We start from the raw sequence: 22,649 nt of genomic DNA on the forward strand, positions 1-22,649 counted from the left end.
CTTGAATAAAACCACAATGGATTCCTCTAAGACCTCCCAGCTCCGCAACACACTCACTGTCACCCACACAGTTTGTTGAGCACTTTTAAAACCTACCTGCACAGAGAAAACCAGTGAGGAGAGTCCTACACGGCTGCAGTAGGCAACCACTTCCGCATTCCTTCTAGCCGGTGGCCAAGACTCTCTCACCAGTCTTTCCTGTGCAGGTATGATTAAAGTGCTCAGCAAACATGTGTGTATGGCACTGACAGCATTGCCTAACTGGAGGAAGTTAGAGGAACCCTGTGCCGTTTTATTCACATATATGTCAATGTCGCACTCCTCTGTGATCACTCCATAAGACTGGGCAAAACAGGAAGGCTGCAAAAGCATAAACACCTTTTGTTGCTTCAGATCGTGTTAATGACACTTCGTCGGATGCTACTGAACAGTCCCATGTGATTCCACACTGTACACCAGAGCAAAATTTGCAGTCTGACTGTGTTCCAAAGGAATTCGATCTTGTTTGACACGGCTGCTGGCCCACGTTATCTTTAGAGAAGAGTCGAAGCGTCCGTGGTGTGTCAGCATTGTCTAAGATTGTCGAGAACGTCGTCCTGTTGGCCATAACACTGTGAACCGTAGTTCCGCACAGCAAAAAGTGTGGAAATCAACGCCTCAAGATAAGGAGTGGTTTCATTGACGCCCTTATGACTTTACTTCCTTGAGGCCTCTTGATGTCGCTTCTGCCTGGCGGTGTGTCTGAAATGTTTTCCTGTTCTGACCTCCATCGTGGAAGCGTCAAATTTGTATAAGAGGGGGTACGACGAACTTCCCATCATGTGACACGTCGACGGTGGCTTAGGGCAGAATTTTGGTGAAATTGTCTGGTAATGTGACACCATTAACCCATCTTACATGATCTTCTCAGTTCTGGCCAAATTTTTCTCATGTGTCGACGCACCTTGCTACTTGAAGCGCCAACGAGCACGGGGGTGACGTCGCAGGGCGCCACACTTCTGCGTCATTATAGAGAAAGGTTGTAGACATCATTGAGCCAAATTTCAAACTTACGTGCTGTAATGGCAAATAATTAGGGGTTCGAAAAAAAAATGGTTCAAATGGCTCAGAGCACTATGGGACTTAACATCTGTGGTCATCAGTCCCCTAGAACTTAGAACTACTTAAACCTAACTAACCTAAGGACATCACACACATCCATGCCCAAGGCAGGATTCGAACCTGCGACCGTAGCAGTCACGCGGTTCCGGACTGAGCGCCTTAACCGCGAGACCACCGCGGCCGGCGGGGTTCGAAAAAGTGATGCTTTATTTCTGTTGCACAGTCTAATTAACTACCGAGCCATGTGGTGCTGAGCCAACACAATGGACTCGTTTTGGGAAGGAACGGGATTCTGATCCCTGACCGTCCATCCAAATTTAGTTTTTCAATGGCTTCCATAAACCACAACTTAATTAAGTTGGTGCGATGTTTCCTTTGAAAACAACACGGGAGAATGTTTTCTCCCATTTGGCGCTTGTCACTGTCGACCATACTTCTACGATATGTTAGACCCTAATCTTCCTACACCTTGTCCTGGCATCCACATTTTGATATTTCATGTCTTCTTAATTGGTTTAGGCAAGTGGTAGTTCTTCTGATAAGATACGAGCGATTTCCATTCCCATCCGTGTCCATTCGTAGACTGTTTTCTCTAATATCCGCGTCATTTCGAAAAAAATTTCCAGTAAGGTGGAAGACCCCGAACAATTTCATTACAAATTATGATATTATTACGAAATTAGATTCTTGCGGGTTATTAGATATTTTTCAGTTCAAATTCGAAAAAATGAAGGAAAATGTTAGCCTATCCACCAATCCATGAAAATACTATATGTGACTGGTGCTATCATACTTAAAAATGGTAGCCAATATTATCATAATTAAAAATCCAAAGTGCGAGCCCTCAAGTGTTGCAACTTAATTAACACAATTAATTAGCAGAAAACTATTAGACATTTCCTGTAAGTATTTCGCCTCCTTCTGCAGTACCCACTGTTGTACATGGCTAGTGCAGCATATGAACCATTGCTACGATGAAACATGACCCCTGAATTCTTCGAGGTTGTTTCACACTGCCTAGCCTATGTCCATTACCTTGGTGAGGTTAGCCTGGAGGAGACACACACCAGTCTCCTTAAAACGTGAACAATAATGGTGAAGTGCGATTCCTACATGTGGACCATAATCAGCAAAGGCCATAAATTAACTACATGTACATCCCGGCTTGTACCCTCTGGAATTCAAAGATTTTTGCTGTTGTTAATGATGTGGAAGATTGTAGTGGGAGTAACTGTTTCCATGATAGTAAATCTGAGAATACAAAAAACGGCTATACTAACAAAGAAGAGGCCTTACTGTCGTGCTGATTTTGGTTACTGAACAAATTTCGTACTCATGATACCTATGGGAACGAATACGTTGAGAAGACTTAAACTACTATCTTTTCAACATATCGAGAATACATTCTTATTGGTCCAGAGAGAAGGGAGAGGGGGGGGGGGGGGGGAGGGGAAGATTCTCGTGGGCAGTTGGTACTCGCCAGAGTATTTCATTTCATGGCAGTCTCTTGTCGGCCACCCGAGATACTAGTAAAGGGAAATGGGTGGGGCGGTGGGGGGTCGATAATCTTCAGTGACCTTGCAGAAGGTACAATTTTTTTCCGATTATCTATTGCTGGTAAAGTATGGTCCATGTGTAGGGTAATATGGCAATTTCGTCTCTAGAATCGCACTGCGTCACTCCTGTCCACAACTGAAAGAAACTGCAGTGTGTCTGCTTCAAGTTATCCTTACCAGAGTGATGGACATATTGGCATAGGCAGTTTGAAACAACCGCGAAGAATTCGGGACGTGTTTCCTCTTAACAATGGTTTACTTGTTGTTCTAGTCATGTGGAAGGATGTGTAGGGGTCCCGTTCACAGACTCATATAGTCGTCAGGAGAGATCCAGGCAGGATGTGGTGGGGAGGCCTAGCTAAGCTAGAGAGCGCCAGGAAAAAATTAATGGCCATAACACATTTATTTCGCAGTACTACAAGATTGTCTCCCAAGGCGCTGAGCCAAGGAGACTGCAGCCACCACTGAATAGGACTCGTGGCTCCACAGACGACTGAAGACAGCAAGGATTGCTGAGCGTCGACTTCCATAGCCTCCTCGCATTCGGGAGGACGACGGTTCAGTCCCGCGTCCGCCCATCCTGATTTAGGTTTTCCAGGCAAATGCCGGGATGTTTCCTTTGAAAGGGCACGGCCGACTTCCTTCCCCGTCCTTCCCTAATCCGACGAGACCGATGACCTCGCTGTCTGGTCTCCTTCCCCAAACAACGCAACCCAATCCATAGCCTCCACTCTCACTGGATAGCTGTGACTGAGACAAGATCTGAGACTAACAGTGAACAGTCTCAGTCAGTGCACATCAAATAAGACATTTGTTAAGAAATGTGGGATATTTATGTTGACGATTTCGCTGACCTCTGCTAAGCTGGACATCATGTGGCCTAGTCTTCCTTCGTTGTGAGCATCAGGCTTTCACAACTTCACCTTTCAGTGGCTATTTTCTGCTGGTTCAGCACCTGGATACTTACTGTTGCAGTGTGTCTTGGCCTTCCTTGCAGCACAGCTTTGTTACTAGTATGATGGTGCCTCTCAACTATCCCGATGACATTACGCTTCGCTTGCAGACTTGGGCACTTGGTCGTTCCCTTGCGCTGGAATATCTTCTGTATTTGTCACAACTCGCTCAAATTTTCCCATAGCTGGCAGTCTGCAGGTCACTGCCACAGGCGGTTCGGCTTCCAGCAGTTGCCAAGGTAGAACTTGGACGAATTTTTAGTGTTCTCCGGAGTTACTACTGTGGGGTGTAATATTCCCCCTTCCTTATCATTTTGAAATAGGATGACTGCTGCTGCTGATGGACGTCTCACCACAGTACACAGGCCTCATAATATGAAACTCACGTAGTTGGAACAATAATAAAATTAATTTGTTATTATTTTTATTATGATTCTTCTATTATTATTTACAAAAAAACATAACCTGATCTCAAACAAACTTATTCCTCTCACAGACCTCAAATAATAAAGACCTTGAGTATACCACATACAACTGCCTCAGGTGGTGTATCACTCATCGTTATTGTAAATGATACCACCTTATCTTATTTGTTACTGGAATTACCCCACTTATCCTACCAGCTCTTGAAATTACCTCATTCGTCTTATCAGTTCCTGGATTTTAAATCGTTATCTTAGATAATATGCCTACTGCTTTCCTGTCACTAGAAATGTCACTGTGTAATATGCAATGATATGCATTGTGTGGTATGCACTATTATGCACTGATATGCAATGATATGCACTGTGTGATATGCAATGATAGTGACATTTTCATTACAAGTGTTTCAAAATTTTTGTAATCTTTTTAACATCCCCAAGTACCCTGACTACTATGTAGTTGTATTTTTGGAGTTACTTTATCCAGTTATTCTATCAAAATCAAAAACAGTTACACAGGTAGCTAATATATGCCGATTCGGCATATGGATCGTGTTACGCACTTTCTGAAGGTAAATTTTGATGATGACTGTATTTGCAATTTACTGCTATCGCTACTTACTACGCATTCACTCCTGCAGCTGCTGTTACCGTTCTGTCCATTTCCATATCACTCATTACATTGAGTTTGTGATACTGCATAATAATACTTAATTTATTTGCAACATGCTACATTAGTGTCACGGTGTGATTATTACTGTTCCCCCACATACTTCTAATGTTTGAATTCGGAGTACGCACCCTAGCATGGGGACGACAGGTAAAGTTACGTAGTCATCTCTTTGCTCTGTTACGTGAAATGGATTAATGTTTCACTGTTGGCTTTGATTCGTTGGTTGTATGAGAACGTTAAGCTCGTCGCTTCTCTGGGTGAAATTTGAAAGTAGAAAGCTGTGTTAACGATATGTTTCATCCTCCTCCTCCTTTTTTTTAATACTCATCCGTTACACAAAAGGCTGACGATACACTGCACATATGTACTCCAAGTTCATTCCCGACCTGTAGAAATACTTTGGGCGCTTCAAGACGAGCCCTGAGAAGATAACTGCAAACTACCGCCATGTCGTCGACAGAAATATGGTGTTCCCAAGTTTTTCTCGAGGGTCATTGTCTATGTACTACACTGACACACAACTACCAACACTCTTAGTGTTGCTATCGGTTTTAGTACCATTACTCATTAGTACCCAAGTGATTTATTTCACTTATTTACTGTCAAGAAACAAGTTTCGGCTAATATTAATGCTAAAAAAGACCAAATTTTTATAGTGACTAAAAAAACTGTCATTTCAAAGAAATCATCTTTTTTTTCAATAAGTATCCTAATTACTGTACCGAATATATTTAATATCCCTATTTAGCTTAACACTAAATTTACTACTTACTTCTAGTGGCAGTACCTTATATTAATACTAACACTACTTGCACTGACTGACATGGAACACTGTTGAAGAAGGGAGGGAGATTAGTGTTTCATGTCGCGTCGTTGACGATGTTATTAGAGATGAAGAGCATGCTCGGATTGGGGACGGATCGAGAAAAAATCAGCCTTGTCATTTCGGAGGAATTATGCAGGCATCAGCCTTAACCGAGTTTTGGAAATTGCGGGAAACCTAAATCCGGAAGGTCGGTCGGGGACTTGGAACTCCGTCCTCTCCTGTAGGAGCTCAGTGTCTTATCAAGACGCCATCTAGACCGGTTTGATGAAGGCATTGTACTCATGGCCGACGAGTGGTTATTTTTATCCACGACAGCCATCTTATTTCCCCTGTTATTTCCCTAAAATCACTGCACTTATTTTGCACTTCGTGTGCATACGTCATTGACAGTTATAAACTGATCATTACAACAAATACAGGGTGCCTCACGAGGATATGCAAATATTTTAATATGATATTCTACAAGTAAAACTAAAGAAAAAAGGTCATATAAACACAGGTCAGCAGATGTTTGGTTAAGGTGTTACGGCTAATAAAAGATTATGCTTGAAATTTAGCAACTTTGCTAATATGAAGCCATCGCAAAACTGTACGAGGTTAAAGTAAACCACCACTTCCAATTATTTTGTTGTTATTAATCTAACAAGTCCCAGACGCTCGTACTGATTGTAAACGCTGGGTAGAGAAGCTGGCTCCCGCAACATTCGAAAATACTCCCCTAATGGTTCGTGCATTCGGAATCCTCCGAGCTGGATAACGTAAGCGATATTCGTTAACTGTAGCCGTAGCATTACCATCACATTTGCCATAAATAAACACCATATCAGCGTATTCCTCTGTCGTAAATTTTCAAGCCATCTGTATTTCATAAATAACCTACGAACTACAACAGTTATTATGTGGTTTCACTTAAATACACTGTTGTTATTATGTTCTTTCACTGCACACTACAGAAAACAAACTCGTTTCAAGTTTAGGAAACAACTGAAACAGCTCACTAACGGTTACAAAATGGTGCAAATGGCTCTGAGCCCTATGGGACATAACTTCTGAGTTCATAAGTCCCCTAGAACTTAGAACTACTTAAACCTAACTAACCTAAGGACATCACAAACATCCATGCCAGAGGCGGTCGCGCGGTTCCAGGCATAAACGTCACTACATTCTTAATGGAATGTAAACAAATTTACTTTTATAATAATCTTTGCTTCTCTGGGTGTTCTGTAAAATAATGCAGATACACGTCTGGGACATGTTTTATTAGATTCACCAGATCAATAACAACAAAATAAATGAAAATCGTGCTTTACTTTAACCCCGTACAGTTTTGTGATGGTTTCATATTAGTGAAGTTGTTAAATTTCAGGCAAAATCTTTTATTAGCCGTAACTCCATAAACAAACATTTGCGAACCTATGTTTATATCAACTTTTCTCTTTAGTTTTACTTGTAGAATAACATATTAAAATATTTGCTTATGTTCGCGAATCACCCCGTGTACGACAATACCTACATAGCAACAGGAAGTTGATAATTTCTTATATTATTATACTTTGTTCAGCCAAAACATTATGATCACTGCCCGCTGCGATGGTGAATGCCGTCTGGTGGCGTTACGGGCACGTGACGCGAGAGCAAAAGCATGTAAGCGAAGCAGAGACGCACGAGGAATCGCCATAGCGAAGACATGGGCTGCAAATGGGGAAATCCGTTGCCATAAGCGACTTTGACAAAGGACACATTGTTGATACACAAAACCTGCGATGGAGTATCTCAGCGAAACCGGTCGAATGTTCACGTGCTACTGTTCTGAGTGCCTACGGAAAGAGACAAAATGACATTGAAATTACTACTAGGCACTAAATTGTTGGACGTCTGCGACTCTTCACAGAACGTGGAGTTCGGTGGCTTGTCTGCTCTGAAAAGTAGGACAGATGGTGATCTGTAGCATCTCTGCCGAAAGAGCACATTGCTGGTGCATGCGCAAGTGTTTCGGAGTATACCGTTCATCCTACTTTGTTGAACATGGGGTTCGACAGTAGACCACCACAACGTGTTCACATGTTGACCCAACGGCATCGTCAGTTACGACAGCAGTGGGCACGGGACCATCAGAATTCCACCTCGATCAATGGAAACGTTTCTACTCTTGCGGGTGAATCAAATTTTTGCCGCACTAGGTCTATGGTAGTCTACACAAACGAAGTCATCGAGGCGAACAGCGGCTCGGAACGTGCAGCCCACCACGGACGCAGGCTGGTGGCAGCAGTATTATGCTATGGGAGACATTCCCCGGCGCTTGTATGGGACCAGTGGTAGTGATCGAAGAAATTCTGACAGTTGCGAACACCTACATCCCTTCTTGCTTCATGTCTTCCTCCATAGCAAATGTCACCTGTCAGCAGCATAAGTGTCCCTTTCTCGGAGCCATAACAGTGCTATCATGGTTTCAGTGGCATTATAGTGAACTCGCGTTGATGTCTCGGTGACCAAATTCCCGTGATGTAAATCCTATGGAACACATTTCGCTCGCTAAGGGCGCCATCACCACGAACACAAATCAGCGGCCCGTTTTTTAGGCGAATTACATCACTTTCGTATAGACATCTAATGCTACATACCTCCGCAAACTACCAACAAACTGTGGGATGGGGTTTAAATGGCTCTGAGCACTATGGGATTTAACATCTGAGGTCATCAGTCCCCTAGAACTTAGAACTACTTAAACCTAACTAACCTAAGGACATCACACACATGCATGTTCGAGGCAAGATTCGAACCTGCTACCGTAGTGGCCGCGTGCTTCCAGACTGAAGCGCCTAGAACCGCTCGGCCACACCGGCCGGCAAACTGTCAGATGCCTGATAGGCAGAATCAGTGACATATATCGTTCAAAGACGAACAAACAAACTACTAAGCAGACTGTCATAATGTTTTGGCTTTTCAGCGTGTAGGGTGAGTCCTATTAACGTTTAATAAACCTCGAAGCGACGTAAACGACGCTGAGACTAGTAATTTAATACAAGGCACATGGGGCCGCAGATGTCGAGAAATACCTCAACATTGGATGACAAATGTTGAAGATGTGATGTCCGCACGTCGCCGCACGTGTGCCGGCTGAACCTATTGGTGTGCTGCATGTGGTCGTCCCAGACCCGTCGCTGTGGCTCTGGGTGCACGTGCTCCACTTTAGCAAGTGTGGCTCAGCATTCGAGCCGTGCGTCTGGCAGGCGCCATTTTCTTCACTGCGTTAGACATTTATGTGTTTACATCGAGGTAAGATTTATTATTTTATTTACCGCTCTCACTGTCTCCACTGGTTTGTTGCTAAGTACAGTACACCAAGGCCTACCGTACTGCGTGACCAGTGAATGAACATAAACTTCCGAAGTTTGTCATTACCAGCAAGTGACATACATTTTCTTTACTAAATAACGTCTGTAAACAAAGAAAAGAAGGGACCAAGAATAGAAACAAAATAAGAACAGCTTTTGCTTGATTACAGCGAGGACAGTACTTCTGAAACACTGTAATTACAAGAAGTAATATTTTCAAGAGGTGTTCGAAATTCGCACCGTTGTGCAGAAATGTGTAGCAGTGACCCGTACCGGCAAGTGTAGGATCGACAAGCCCAAACGCTGGACGCGCGGCGAGGTTCGTCGTCTAATGACATCACATGTTCACCATATGTCATCTACTTTTGGGTGGTGATTTTAACACTCCTTTACACGCGTCACCTGATCGGTCACCGGTACACGCCTCGTATCTGTGAGATACACGATTAACTAAAAAATGTAATTTTCGGATTTCCCGGGTGAAAAAGGACACATACAACATCAAATTAAAAATGTTATTTATCAAATAAACCATGTATAAATTTTCTGTATAAACTAATTCTTAGAAATTCAGTCAAAAGAGTGAAACACGACTAATACTGCCAGGACTAGTAAAAAGGAAAGAAATAGAAACACGTCCCTTACTTCTACAAAATATCACTTCGTATGACTTTCACCATTGTCATGATCGATTTTACAACCACCGACACTAAAACAGTCGCAGTGTTGTAGGCACAAAAAGTGGCTGCACCATTTGCATGTATATTTGATGAGTCTTGTCGTTTTATTATCATCATCCCAGAAGGGTTGGCAGCGCTTTCGTTACTGGCTTCGGTATCAGTGGTTGCATAGTTGCTTGAAGTTTGTGGTATTTGTTCTTGAGGAAAAAGTTCTCCAAGACGTACGGCCATAGTGCGTGGCAAGTGTGGGAGCTGTGATCGCCTAACCCAATGATACCTCATGAGCTCTTTTCCCAACTCACGAGGTGGCATGTTTTGTCCGTTCCCCAGCTACATTTACAATGGTGGAAAACACTACCACTGTTCACCTTTTCGTGCCTCTTTGTAAACTGTAAACAGGACCAATTTCGTCAACCATGTCAACTCCAAGTTTATGTGTATTATAATATGTCATCATTTCTGGTTTCCTTTCCTACCAACTTCCTCCATCAACTGCTCCGCCCAAATGCATAGCGTAAATCTAGAGCACATATTTTTAATTCATTTTATTGTGTGACACATTTGAACCCATGGTACCTTTTTTATTGAAAGAAAAAGCGCTGGAGAATGTCTCACTGTTTCTCAAATCTTTCATTTATTTCGGAATTTTCCACTTGTTGTTCTTCAAATTCCCCACATAGGACAGGCCGTATTTTGTTGACGTGGTATGAATGAGAGTAACATAGACGTCAGCTGTTACATTGCGACCTGATTTTCTAAGAGGGGCAACCAGGCGTTGAACGACATCCACAGAATTATTACTAATCTGTGAAGAGCCATCAGGTTGCTTCTCTGCGTAAATGTCCATTTTGAATGTATAATACACTCTTCAGTTGAACGGAACGGACAGTGTCTTGAAAGGAGGGTATAAGATGAACATCAACAAAAGCAAAACGAGGATAATGGAATGTAGTCAAATTAAGTCGGGTGATGCTGAGGGAATTAGATTAGGGAATAAGACACTTAAAGTAGTAAAGGATTTTTGCTATTTGGGGAGCAAAACAACTGATGATCAGAATAAGAAATTACGACTGTAGACTAAAGCAGTTTCTTTCTAATTGTGTTGGTCGCTGTTCCAATCGACAGTAAGTAATTAATTTTGTGCTCTGATTTTGTTTTAAAGTCAAAAGAGTACGTTTAGTTTCGTAAACTGCGCTTCCCGTAGAGTGTCAATGGTCTTGCCACAATGGTAACATCGGTTCCCTTCAGATCACTGAGGTCAACTATTGTCGGGCTCGGCTAACAATTCTATGAGTCATCGTCCGGGTCTGCCGAGTGTTGTTGGCAAGCAGGTTGCAGTCAACCCTTGTGAGGCCAATTGACGAGCTAACTTGATTGAAAAGTAGCGGCACCGGTCCAGAAAACAGGCAACGCCCAGGAAATCTGTGTGCTGACCACATGCCCCTCAATATCTGCATCCGGTGACGCCTAAGGGCTGAGGATGGCATGGCGGCCGATCGGTACCGTTGGACCTTCAAGGTCTGTTCGGATAGTGTTTCTTTTTTGTTTCCTTCAGAGTGTCTCATTTAACACAACAGGGTATCTTTAATGATCATTCCAGGGTTTCACATCCTACACAGAGTGGGATCCTTGTTCACTTCTAATTGGGACTACTCATTCTTGCATGTGTAGCAAGTGAGTGTGTACGTTCTGTGCCAGTATTTCTATGAGACCTTTCGGAACGTAAGGAACGATCGGTAGCGAAATGGGAACCACAGTGTAAATCCGATGAAGCATTGTGCAAATGTGTTGAGCAGTGTCTCGAATATGTCAGTAGATAGCTCTTCTCAGTTCTGAGCTCAAAGTTAGCGTGTAAAGAAACCTAGAAAATAGTGTCTCTAATCAGTATGGGTGACTGCCGAGAGATTTCGCTGATTTCCTGCAATCCCTCATCACGCAACTGTCACGCATTTCCTTCTTCATGGCAGTTCTCGTCCACACGCTGCAGGAGCAAGGAGGACTCTTCTGTAGCATTTCGGTGGGCATTGTTTAATCACCAACGTACAGGCCGGACTTGGCTCCCTCTGAGTTTCCTCTCTGCTCAAAATGAATCGCTGGCTATGAAGAGAACATTTTGGCACAGACAACGAGTTGCAGCCTTGAGTAGAAAATTGCCGGAAAGCACAGGAGGCTGCCTTCTATGATGAGGGCACTGGAAAGTTGCTACAGCGCTACGACAGATAGCTAAGTCAGAGCTGCGACTATGTAGGGAAGTAGCTGGAAGGCGTTGCTACCTGTTGCACACAAAACAGTTTCAATTTTCACTATGGTTTCCATTTCACGACTGTTCGTTCATCCGAATAGCCGTCATATTTACCTAGATTATTCCGAGTTTCGTCGGATAAGGTAGTATCAACACAGCACTTCTTTATATTTGTTATACAATATTGTCGATGCGATAGTTTTCAACAAAATCCTTGGCAATAACTCTTTAGGGCAGGTCACAGTTTTTGTACCTAAAAGAAATATTTTAATATTTCTTTCATTTCAGTTCCCGCAAGTGAACCAACGACCTTCCACAGAGAACTAGTAGGTGTCCTCTATAATAACTCACAGTAAATCCTTAAGCGCTTATTTCTCGTATTGTCAGATTTCCAAGCAGCAAAATTAGCAGTGTGATCATGATTTTGAAGAGGTCCTTATGTATTTTCTGTTCGGTGTGAAAAGAATTCAACGCCCGCGACGAGTATAATGGCTTACTCAAGGAATAAGTTGCTTTCATTTATACCTTACTGTTCTTTCTAGACGTCTTTGTGTGGAGAATGTGAGTAGCTTCGGTGAGGAAGGCCGTGGTTAGAACATCTTCTTAATACTGCACATATGTTATAAGATTTACGAATATTTGCGACTAACTACGGTAGTCTGTCAAGATAAGAGGTGAGCACAATTTTTATAGTAACTTTAGTATTCAAGACACTTTTCCTTACCTCGGCATTTATTTTTACATTCTAAATTATCTGACTACGATTATAACAAAAATAAGTATGCATAGACATGGTTTTAAGATTTCTCTGAGCCCAGTACAACTGGCAGACTGTTATACATAGTGATAAATATTGTGAAGCCATACGGCGTCTGGGCAGCATTTAGTGCTAATAATACGTTGGGTAGATTTCTGTGAAATAATGTGGTTGTTCCGCATGGCAGGGTTGAATACGCAGGCATGCATAAATTTGAATACAGATCACGTAACGCTGAGATGCTTTGGCGTTAGATACAGGGCATATAAACTCTTATGTACTTGAGAACTATAATTTTCATTACGTTTCATTCCCTATACCGACGGAGGAGAACTAGTCATTTGAGATCTGACACGTTTAGAGGGCATTCACAATCAGACCCAGGCGAGCTGATAGTGGAGAAGGTGTCGGGGATGGAGGGGACGAGTGGTCCTAAACGTCGGAATATGTAGGTAGTCAGTTCTAGTTCCAGCATTTATACCTTACAAACATGGGTAACCTCCCGAAACTCTTACTTGGAACTCACAGATTGGAGCTATTTTTATTTATTCTAGGACAATACGTCCCACAAAAGGATATACTGTTCAGACTTTTGCATGTTTATGTACATGTTCACTTATTTATTTATACATCGTTCAGTTAGCCTGAACAGATTGAGCTCTTAACGCCCTCTCTTACATCAGACCAATAACAACACGTGCCAAAGAAATGTTAAAAAAAACAGCTTCAATTTCTATACCTAATTCTGGTTCCCCCGGGAAATGTACTTCAACAGGAACTGCAAATTGAGATTTTCAACCCTTATATCCAATCAAGTCTTAAGCATCGATGACGGAGCTGTCGATTTCATCTGTTTCGTTTACTGCTCTACAATTGGTAACTAATGAAACATATATTCTGTTTCTATTTCTGTTATCTGTCTATGACTTGTTTTAACACGATGCGATTTTCATAGTTTTTCGTCTAGCTCTGCCTCCAGTATTCTGTTCAACTATAATTTCTTACGATCATAGATTTTTGTCTAACAATTTATGTGGATTCTTTGTGTTGTCATCTTTTTATATGCAATTACTGTAGTCGTTCGTGATTACTTCCATTATTCCTACGGCATAACATGTTAATAGGATTTTTTGTCCGGCATCTTGTATAACGCATCTGTCAAATATCGACTAAAGTGGTAATCTCTACTCATAAAGCACGAACCAAGATGCCAATTTTGATAGTTTAACATGTGGTTCTATTGCTTTGCAAACCCAGATCATGATTTAATGAGCAACCAGCAGGCACAGTTTACATTGAGTACCCCGTTCACCATTTTGACTGCTAGTGAGCAGTCTTTCTTAATATCTGACATTATCATGTTCGTTCTGCCAGGCACGAATTTTGGCTGGTGCATTTGCGAGGTCTAAGGCCAGCTTTTTTAGGGTTAAGATTCACATCGATAGAGTTTGCCATGCTGCTCAAAATTAGTCTCTCATACAGTTCGTACAGTTGAAAAAGAAGTAATGTACGAGGGCTATTGGGAAAGTAAGGTCGCGAAATGGAAAGCACTGTGAAAATCAAAAAAGGTTTATTTGCAATAATATCTACATCTTCCAGCTACTTCTCTACATACTCGCGCTTCGACTTAGACATTTGTCGTATCGTTGTTCGTCAGAAGTCAGCCGCCTGTGTTTTTCCTCCGTTGGCTATACTCGTCTATAGCCTTTTGTCTCTGCCAGAATGTTGTCTTCATAGCCAGCAGTTCATGTGAGCGCAGATGAAACTCAGGAGGGAGCCAGTTATGGGCTGTATTGTGGGTGGTCAAACAATTCACATTGAAAACGCTGCAGGAGAATCTTCATTCCCCTGAAGAGTGAAGAGTGCGGCCGACAATTGTCGTAAAGAAGGACACGCATGGCAGTTATGTAATGTGGGCTGCTTGACATCAGGAGAAATCTCTCGGCAGGTCCCCATACTTGGTGGAAGACATTATTTTCTAGGCATCTTTAAATGCTCACTGTGCGCTCAGTATTGAAAAGATCGACCTGACGGATATGATAGAGACACTCCCCGCAAATCTGTGCCAAGCTTCATACGATTTTCACTGTGATTTTCATTTCACGCCCGATCGGACCTTATTTTTCGAATAGCCCACGTACAAGCTGTCTCTTTATCCTTCACGACCCAAAACTTCCCTGCTCTTTCACGAGTAAAATATGGAAGGGTGGCTACAACCCAAATAACCAGCTCTAACACACAAGACTGCTGGATTAAAACAGTATATGAGCCCTTTCGTCAAACCCATCTCAGATCAACTGGGAGAAAGGTGTACGCCGCAGTTAATACCACTATGGTGACGTTTCGCAAAAGATGTAACTACATGAAGGCCAAATGGACATCTTTTCGTGAGGAAATTTTTGATGCCGTTGTGGTTCTCACCGCTAAATCTGAATAATACCTGGAATCTGTAAAAAATTTAGAAATAATCTCCAGACAATACGTACCACTGGTCTGCAGATAGCAGTTCATACAAAATCTCTCGCTTAGATCTAGGTAACTCCTTGCTGAATGTGAGAAACTATATCAGAAACGCGCTTTTGGTAAAGAAAGTCTGACATACTGCATAGCACTGTTCGAAAAGTTACCTGAAGCGAGGCAAAATAGATGGACTGAGACCTTGCAGAGGGCGAACATGGATGTCAGCAGCAAAAACGCCTGGAACTTATCAAAAAGCTCAACAGTAACCCAAAAGGCTCCATACAGTCTGATGAGATAACACTGAAAGAAGTGGCCCATCAATTCCTCTTAAATGGAAAGACCAATTTTTTTTGGTCATCAGTCTACTGACTGGTTTGATGCGGCCCGTCACGAATTCCTTTCCTGTGCTAACCTCTTCATCTCAGAGTAGCACTTGCAACCTACGTCCTCAATTATTTGCTTCACGTATTCCAATCTCTGTCTTCCTCTACAGTTTTTGCCCTCTACAGCTCCATCTAGTACCATGGAAGTCATACCCTCATGTCTTAGCAGATGTCCTATCATCCTGTCCCTTCTCCTTATCAGTGTTTTCCACATATTCCTTTCCTCTCCGATTCTGCGTAGAACTTCCTCATTCCTTACCTTATCAGTCCACCTAATTTTCAACATTCGTCTGTAGCACCACGTCTTAAATTCTTCGATTCTCTTCTGTTCCGGTTTTCCCACAGTCCATGTTTCACTACCATACAATGCTGTACTCCAGACGTACATCCTCAGAAATTTCTTCCTCAAATTAAGGCCGGTATTAAATATTAGTAGACTTCTCTTGGCCAGAAATGCCTTTCTTGCCATAGCGAGTCTGCTTTTGATGTCCTCCTTGCTCCGTCCGTCATTGATTATTTTACTGCCTAAGTAGCAGAATTCCTTAACTTCATTGACTTCGTGACCATCAATCCTGATGTTAAGTTTCTCGCTGTTCTCATTTCTACTACTTCTCATTACCTTCGTCTTTCTCCTATTTACTCTCAAACCATACTGTGTACTCATTAGACTGTTCATTCCGTTCAGCAGATCATTTAATTCTTCTTCACTTTCACTCAGGATAGCAATGTCATCAGCGAATCGTATCATTGATATCCTTTCACCTTGTATTTTAATTCCGCTCCTGAACCTTTCTTTTATTTCCATCATTGCTTCCTCGATGTACAGATTGAAGAGTAGGGGCGAAAGGCTACATCCTTGTCTTACTCCCTTCTTAATAAGAGCACTTCGTTCTTGATCGTCCACTCTTATTATTCCCTCTTGGTTGTTGTAACTCCTCCCATTCTCAAAGGATATTTTTGGCTCAGAAACAGCAGTTCGGGCAATAAGTAGTGTAAGTTCGCGAACCTCTAGTCGACCTCTGTTCACTAGTCTGGGTATTCTGAGATTGGCCTCTCAATATGCACATTCTTTACTGTCCTTTCTTGTTAACAATATCAGCTTATTCTCAAAAATTAGCAACTTGCACTCAGTTAATACTAGGCAGAAATCCAAGCTGCTTTTGGATCGCACTTCCTTAACTCTTGTGCAGAAAAGTGGCAGTATACTGCTACATCCATTTTCAATAAGCTACCACAATAATTCAAAATCCATGCGCTTTCAAATCCAAACTAAAGACTTTCCTCATGGGTCACTCCTTCTATTCTGTCGAGGAGTTCCTTGAAAAATTAAGCTGATTCCCATATTATATTGTTGACTGCATTTTCTTAAATTTATGGCCTGACTTTTTTTGGGTTCATAAACATTTTATTTTATCTGTTATTACTTTATGTTGTAACGTCATGTTCTGACACACTCCATGACCTCAGCTTGGTCCTATGGAACTAGACGTGTAAATACAAAAATAATACATATGTCTTACGACAGAGACAATTCTACGTATTTCACGATGTGAAAATAGACTGTAAAGAAACCAAAGAATGGACTGGTCCAGGGAAACGTTCTGGTCCCCTCCGTTTTTAAACTCTACACTAACGATTAGCCAGTACCCAATCATAGTTAGCATTTCCTATATGCGGATGAAGTGGCATCATATTCGAAAACTTAGTACAAATGCTGAAGAAAACACTTCGAAAATTGTCAGAATATCATCAAAATAACTCCCTTAAACCGCATCCTTAGAAGACCCAAGTAAGCGCTTTCCACCTTCGATCTGAGCAAACATAACGAAAGTTCAGTGTTTCCTGGGATAATACCACACTGGAACACACAATAGAACCAACCTACCTCTCTGAGGCGTTGGACAGAGCTCTGACACATAGATGGCACTGTGAAGATATCCGACAGAAGATGGCCTCTAGAAATAATATTTTGCGGAAACCCGTAAATAGAAAATGGGGAGAAAAACTTAGTGTTCTAGGAAGCACCGCGAAAGCCCTGTGCTCCTCTACGGCCGAATACGCCTGTCCGGTATAAACCAGATCAATCCATACGAACGGGATGTACGAAACTCGCGCCCCATCAGAGCCCTAAAGAGCTTCAGGTCTATCGATTCCCAGCTCCCAAAGAACATTTCATATCACTCGGACCTCGGACATACACTCCTGGAAATGGAAAAAAGAACACATTGACACCGGTGTGTCAGACCCACCATACTTGCTCCGGACACTGCGAGAGGGATGTACAAGCAATGATCACACGCACGGCACAGCGGACACACCAGGAACCGCGGTGTTGGCCGTCGAATGGCGCTAGCTGCGCAGCATTTGTGCACCGCCGCCGTCAGTGTCAACCAGTTTGCCGTGGCATACGGAGCTCCATCGCAGTCTTTAACACTGGTAGCATGCCGCGACAGCGTGGACGTGAACCGTATGTGCAGTTGACAGACTTTGAGCGAGGGCGTATAGTGGGCATGCGGGAGGCCGGTTGCACGTACCGCCGAATTGCTCAACACGTGGGGCGTGAGGTCTCCATAGTACATCGATGTTGTCGCCAGTGGTCGGCGAAAGGTGCACGTGCCCGTCGACCTGGGACCGGACCGCAGTGACGCACGGATGCACGCCAAGACCGTAGGATCTTACGCAGTGCCGTAGGGGACCGCACCGCCACTTCCCAGCAAATTAGGGACACTGTTGCTCCTGGGGTATCGGCGAGGACCATTCGCAACCGCCTCCATGAAGCTGGGCTACGGTCCCGCACACCGTTAGGCCGTCTTCCGCTCACGCCCCAACATCGTGCAGCCCGCCTCCAGTGGTGTAGCAACAGGCTTGAATGGAGGGACGAATAGAGACGTGTCGTCTTCAGCGATGAGAGTCGCTTCTGCCTTGGTGCCAATGATGGTCGTATGCGTGTTTGGCGCCGTGCAGGTGAGCGCCACAATCAGGACTGCATACGACCGAGGCACACAGGGCCAACACCCGGCATCATGGTGTGGGGAGCGATCTCCTACACTGGCCGTACACCCCTGGTGATCGTCGAGGGGACACTGAATAGTGCACGGTACATCCAAACCGTCATCGAACCCATCGTTCTACCATTCCTAGACCGGCAAGGGAACTTGCTGTTCCAACAGGACAATGCACGTCCTCATGTATCCCGTGCTACCCAACGTGCTCTAGAAGGTGTAAGTCAACTACCCTGGCCAGCAAGATCTCCGGATCTGTCCCCCCTTGAACATGTTTGGGACTGGATGAAGCGTCGTCTCACGCGGTCTGCACGTCCAGCACGAACGCTGGTCCAACTGAGGCGCCAGGTGGAAGTGGCATGGCAAGCCGTTCCACAGGACTACATCCAGCATCTCTACGATCGTCTCCATGGGAGAATAGCAGCCTGCATTGCTGCGAAAGGTGGATATACACTGTACTAGTGCCGACATTGTGCATGCTCTGTTGCCTGTGTCTATGTGCCTGTGGTTCTGTCAGTGTGATCATGTGATGTATCTGACCCCAGGAATGTGTCAATAAAGTTTCCCCTTCCTGGGACAATGAATTCACGGTGTTCTTATTTCAATTTCCAGGAGTGTATTATCTATGATCGACATCCTCTGGCGTGGAGAGCGATCCTGGACAAATTAGATTCCGCCAAAGTTTCTTAAAAACAGCCACTGAAAAATCACCAGCACAAAGTGGAGCCTGTCGGCTCAAAAACAAACTGGGAAACATGGGGAACCCTGAAGCGCATAATAAAAAGGGTGGCCTCAGTGGGAAAAAAAATGAACAAGTGGGGTCAGGATAACGTGGACGACAACAGCTGCGATCGTGATACTGTGCTTGACGTGAAACACCACCTGGCCTGTCCTTTCCACTCTGTCTCTACAGATGCAGAAACAATTCAAAAGCCAAGATCGCTTAAATAAATACTGTTTACAGGATAACTTGTTTCAATACACTAAAGGTGCCATCATCGGATCTGAATGTTGCTTAACATTTATAAAGCATTTCGATATAACGATACATGAGGCAGACCAGCTGATATAAAATCATTGTCACAACAAAAAAAATCAACTGCAACTGCACAATACGGCACGTATTGTTCAACTTTCTATTTGGCCTTATAATGGAATCATAGTCCCGAAGCACGAAAAGTGGAGTAAAAGTTGATTTTAGGATCCGGCAGCAAGCCCGAAGAGACTTTCAAGACTTATTACGCCGGGAAAGCCTACACAATCACATCAAGTACCCCTATGCAATCACATCAATGTCATTTTAATTGGAACTGAAGGGATTTTATTCATATTGCATTGATGAGACACTTTCCTTGCGTTTCAATATCACACATTGCCCATATTATATAACAGATGTGGAGCCTCGTGAGAATAACACCTTTGATGGTGTATATTTACTCGTTGGTATTCTTATTTAACAGGATTCATCTTTGCCTGCAGTAGGCTTTTACGTAAGTAGGGAGACTAACAGTGTTGTAGCTATACGTTTGTGCACCTTGGAAAATATGAAGCTTCTTGGTCGGCACCTCTGTCTAGTGACTGATTTTAGAACGTGCGTTAGAGGCCGCCATAAGCACTTCCCTCCATTTTCTGCGGCTTTCGTTGTTGATGGATATGAGGTATTGTTTTATGCAGTATTTGTAAATACTTCGAGTTCTGTACATTTAAGTTCTGTATAATAAAACTACTTGGTGTATATAGTTAACTCTCTAATTTGCAGAACGTTAGGGTAAGTAAAATTCTATATATTTTTTATAATTATTATACAATTTGTGGAAAGTAAAGCCACGCCTTGTCGGTAGTGCACCATCCTGTACCTTGAAACAGAAGGCCTTTTACTATGGAACTTGGGAAAAAGTTAAATATTAAATACAAAAATGATAGACAACAAGGCACGAGTTTTTCTTGTCTGAACTTATAATATTTGTCTTGTAGTTACGTATTGGATTTTGAAGAATGTACACCACGAGCGAGGCGTGCAAGTAACTGCTGTAATCGCGGATTAGTGTTACAGATAAGAGACATTTTTCTTTTTTAAGTTTCAACATTCTTGGTACATAGTTTTCCTACATTTTTATTTGCTAGCATACCGCATACCCGAAAAACGCACTGTCAGCGTGACAGGAGCCATTTTGGAAGGCCACAGGGGATTGTCAGCTACATGCCAACTTCCCAGCAACAGAGATTAACAGTGGACGTGCATCCCGTTGCGAGGTCCGTCCCCTCTCGCTGCCTATAGGGAAAGAGAAAGAGGGTTGTGTAGCTGTTACAGGCAGGTGACAATCGCGTAACGCCTACGATCCTCTAGCTTTTCTAAAGACATATGTGTTACTCTTTCACGCCCTACCGTGCTGAAAGTGTACAAATTTAAAATAGAGTATATATTTTAGTGATTCATGTTTTTTGGTACATATTATTGTTTATTCATCATGCTTTTAGCGAACTGGTATATTTTTTATGATTTTAACTTAGTTTCTGCATAAGTGTGAAGTTGAGTTGCTGAAATAATATGGACGAAGTAGCGGGCTCCTCAGAAGATACAAACATACCAGAATCCAAATTTGTTCTGGAAAGTCTATAGAAACACCCATTTGGGGGATTTATTTTTGAGTGGAAAAGTGATGTGATCAAATAATAACGGCCTACGCCAAATCTTCGACATATAAATACAGTAGCAAAAAATTATGTCAAACATTTTCAAGAATCTTGTACTTGTCTTACAAATGGTTACGGGACTATAAAGAGGCACAAAAGTTGTGCTGTTGGCACGTGTTTTGTTTTCTTCCGATGTGTTGTGAAAAAAAATGGCGTGAGTGACATGAAATATTTCAACAACTTAATGAAACACCACGAAAATTCCAAGAACCATATTACATCTATATGGACACTCATTAAATTTGGCAGTGCAAGAATAGGTTTTTGTTTTAACAATGCCTTAACATTGAATGTTCAGAAGCATAACGAATCTTATCTTCGAAATACAGAGTCACAAACCAGACTTTCTCCGTTCAAAAACGATTCCTCAAGCCCAGGGAAAAAACCAAGTGTCTCTCTATGACACCGTAGTTGAAGTTTTCGACAACAAGGATCAGAGCATTGACGTTACATGTAAATAAAACTATGAGTTCTGGAATTTAACAATAACAGGTATTTTTCGAGTATCTGGTGTCGCTCAGTAGGCCTTACGAGGTTGAGCCCCGTACTTTAATAGGGGGCTTACAGATTATTCAGTGTAATACTAGGGTGTGATGGGACGCAATAACGGATAATTGTAAACAAAAATGTTCAAATATATTTGAATTCCTAAGGGACCAAGCTGCTGAGATCATCGGTTCCTTGACGTACACACTACTTAAACTAACTTATACGAAGAACAACACAAACATCCATGCCCAAGGAAGGGCTCGAACCTCCGGCGGGAAAGGCCACGCAGTCCGTGACATGGAGCCTCAAACCGCGCGGCCGCACCGCGCGACAATCGTAAACAATTACATAATAATAACAATAATAATAATTACAACAACAGTACAACTACTTTTAAGATTTTTTTAAAAAAACGACTGCAGTTACGCGTACCTCACTCCTCGCCACCTATTTAAACTTATGAACATTGTATACATGTTGTAAAATAGACCCACAAGTGGAAAAAAGTCAAATATATGTGACATATTGATCGCTTTGGGCTTAACATAGAAGTGAAGGCAGCGATGACAGTTCGAACCCTTTATATTGTGTTTATGTATGGGGCGAATGCTTTCGGACAAAATACATCAGTAAAAGGATTTGCTTGTTTTATAAAGATGCTTTTGGCACGAATTATTTTCAACGTTCAGGAAACTTCATTAACTGGCTGACATAAGAAATGCGACCATTTTACCGTCGTCCGACATTTGCATTCAATAGCCAGTGTTAGTAAGTCGTGTTTAGGGGTACCGCATGTTCAAATTCAAAGCAACAAAACTAAACAGAAAGAATATTACAGAATGTTTGCTTGTACGTAATCAGTTCGCTAATTCGCTCATTGAGCACTCCTATGCATTACTGTTACTAGTGCGTTTCTGTTAACCCCTTACGAAGTAATTAACTGCTGAACCCTAACAAAAGACATACTCTCGAGCGACGGTCAGTGTCAACATTTTTCTTCTGGTGACTCATAATGAGGGCTAAGTTCTGGGAATTCCTTCTCAAGGGTGTGTGCACCGCGGCTATATTTGTTGCTA

At 42.6% G+C, this 22,649-nt stretch overlaps 1 protein-coding gene across 1 annotated transcript in view; it reads left to right on the top strand.

Annotated features, from left to right (window-relative positions):
- The window catches only part of LOC126353786 (uncharacterized), a 461,839-nt gene that overhangs the window by 94,434 nt on the left and 344,756 nt on the right, over positions 1-22,649 (top strand). The gene's annotated exons all lie outside the window — the stretch shown is intronic.

Source organism: Schistocerca gregaria, chromosome 3 (assembly GCF_023897955.1).
Source record: "Schistocerca gregaria isolate iqSchGreg1 chromosome 3, iqSchGreg1.2, whole genome shotgun sequence".
Classification (NCBI taxonomy): Eukaryota; Metazoa; Arthropoda; class Insecta; order Orthoptera; family Acrididae; genus Schistocerca; species Schistocerca gregaria.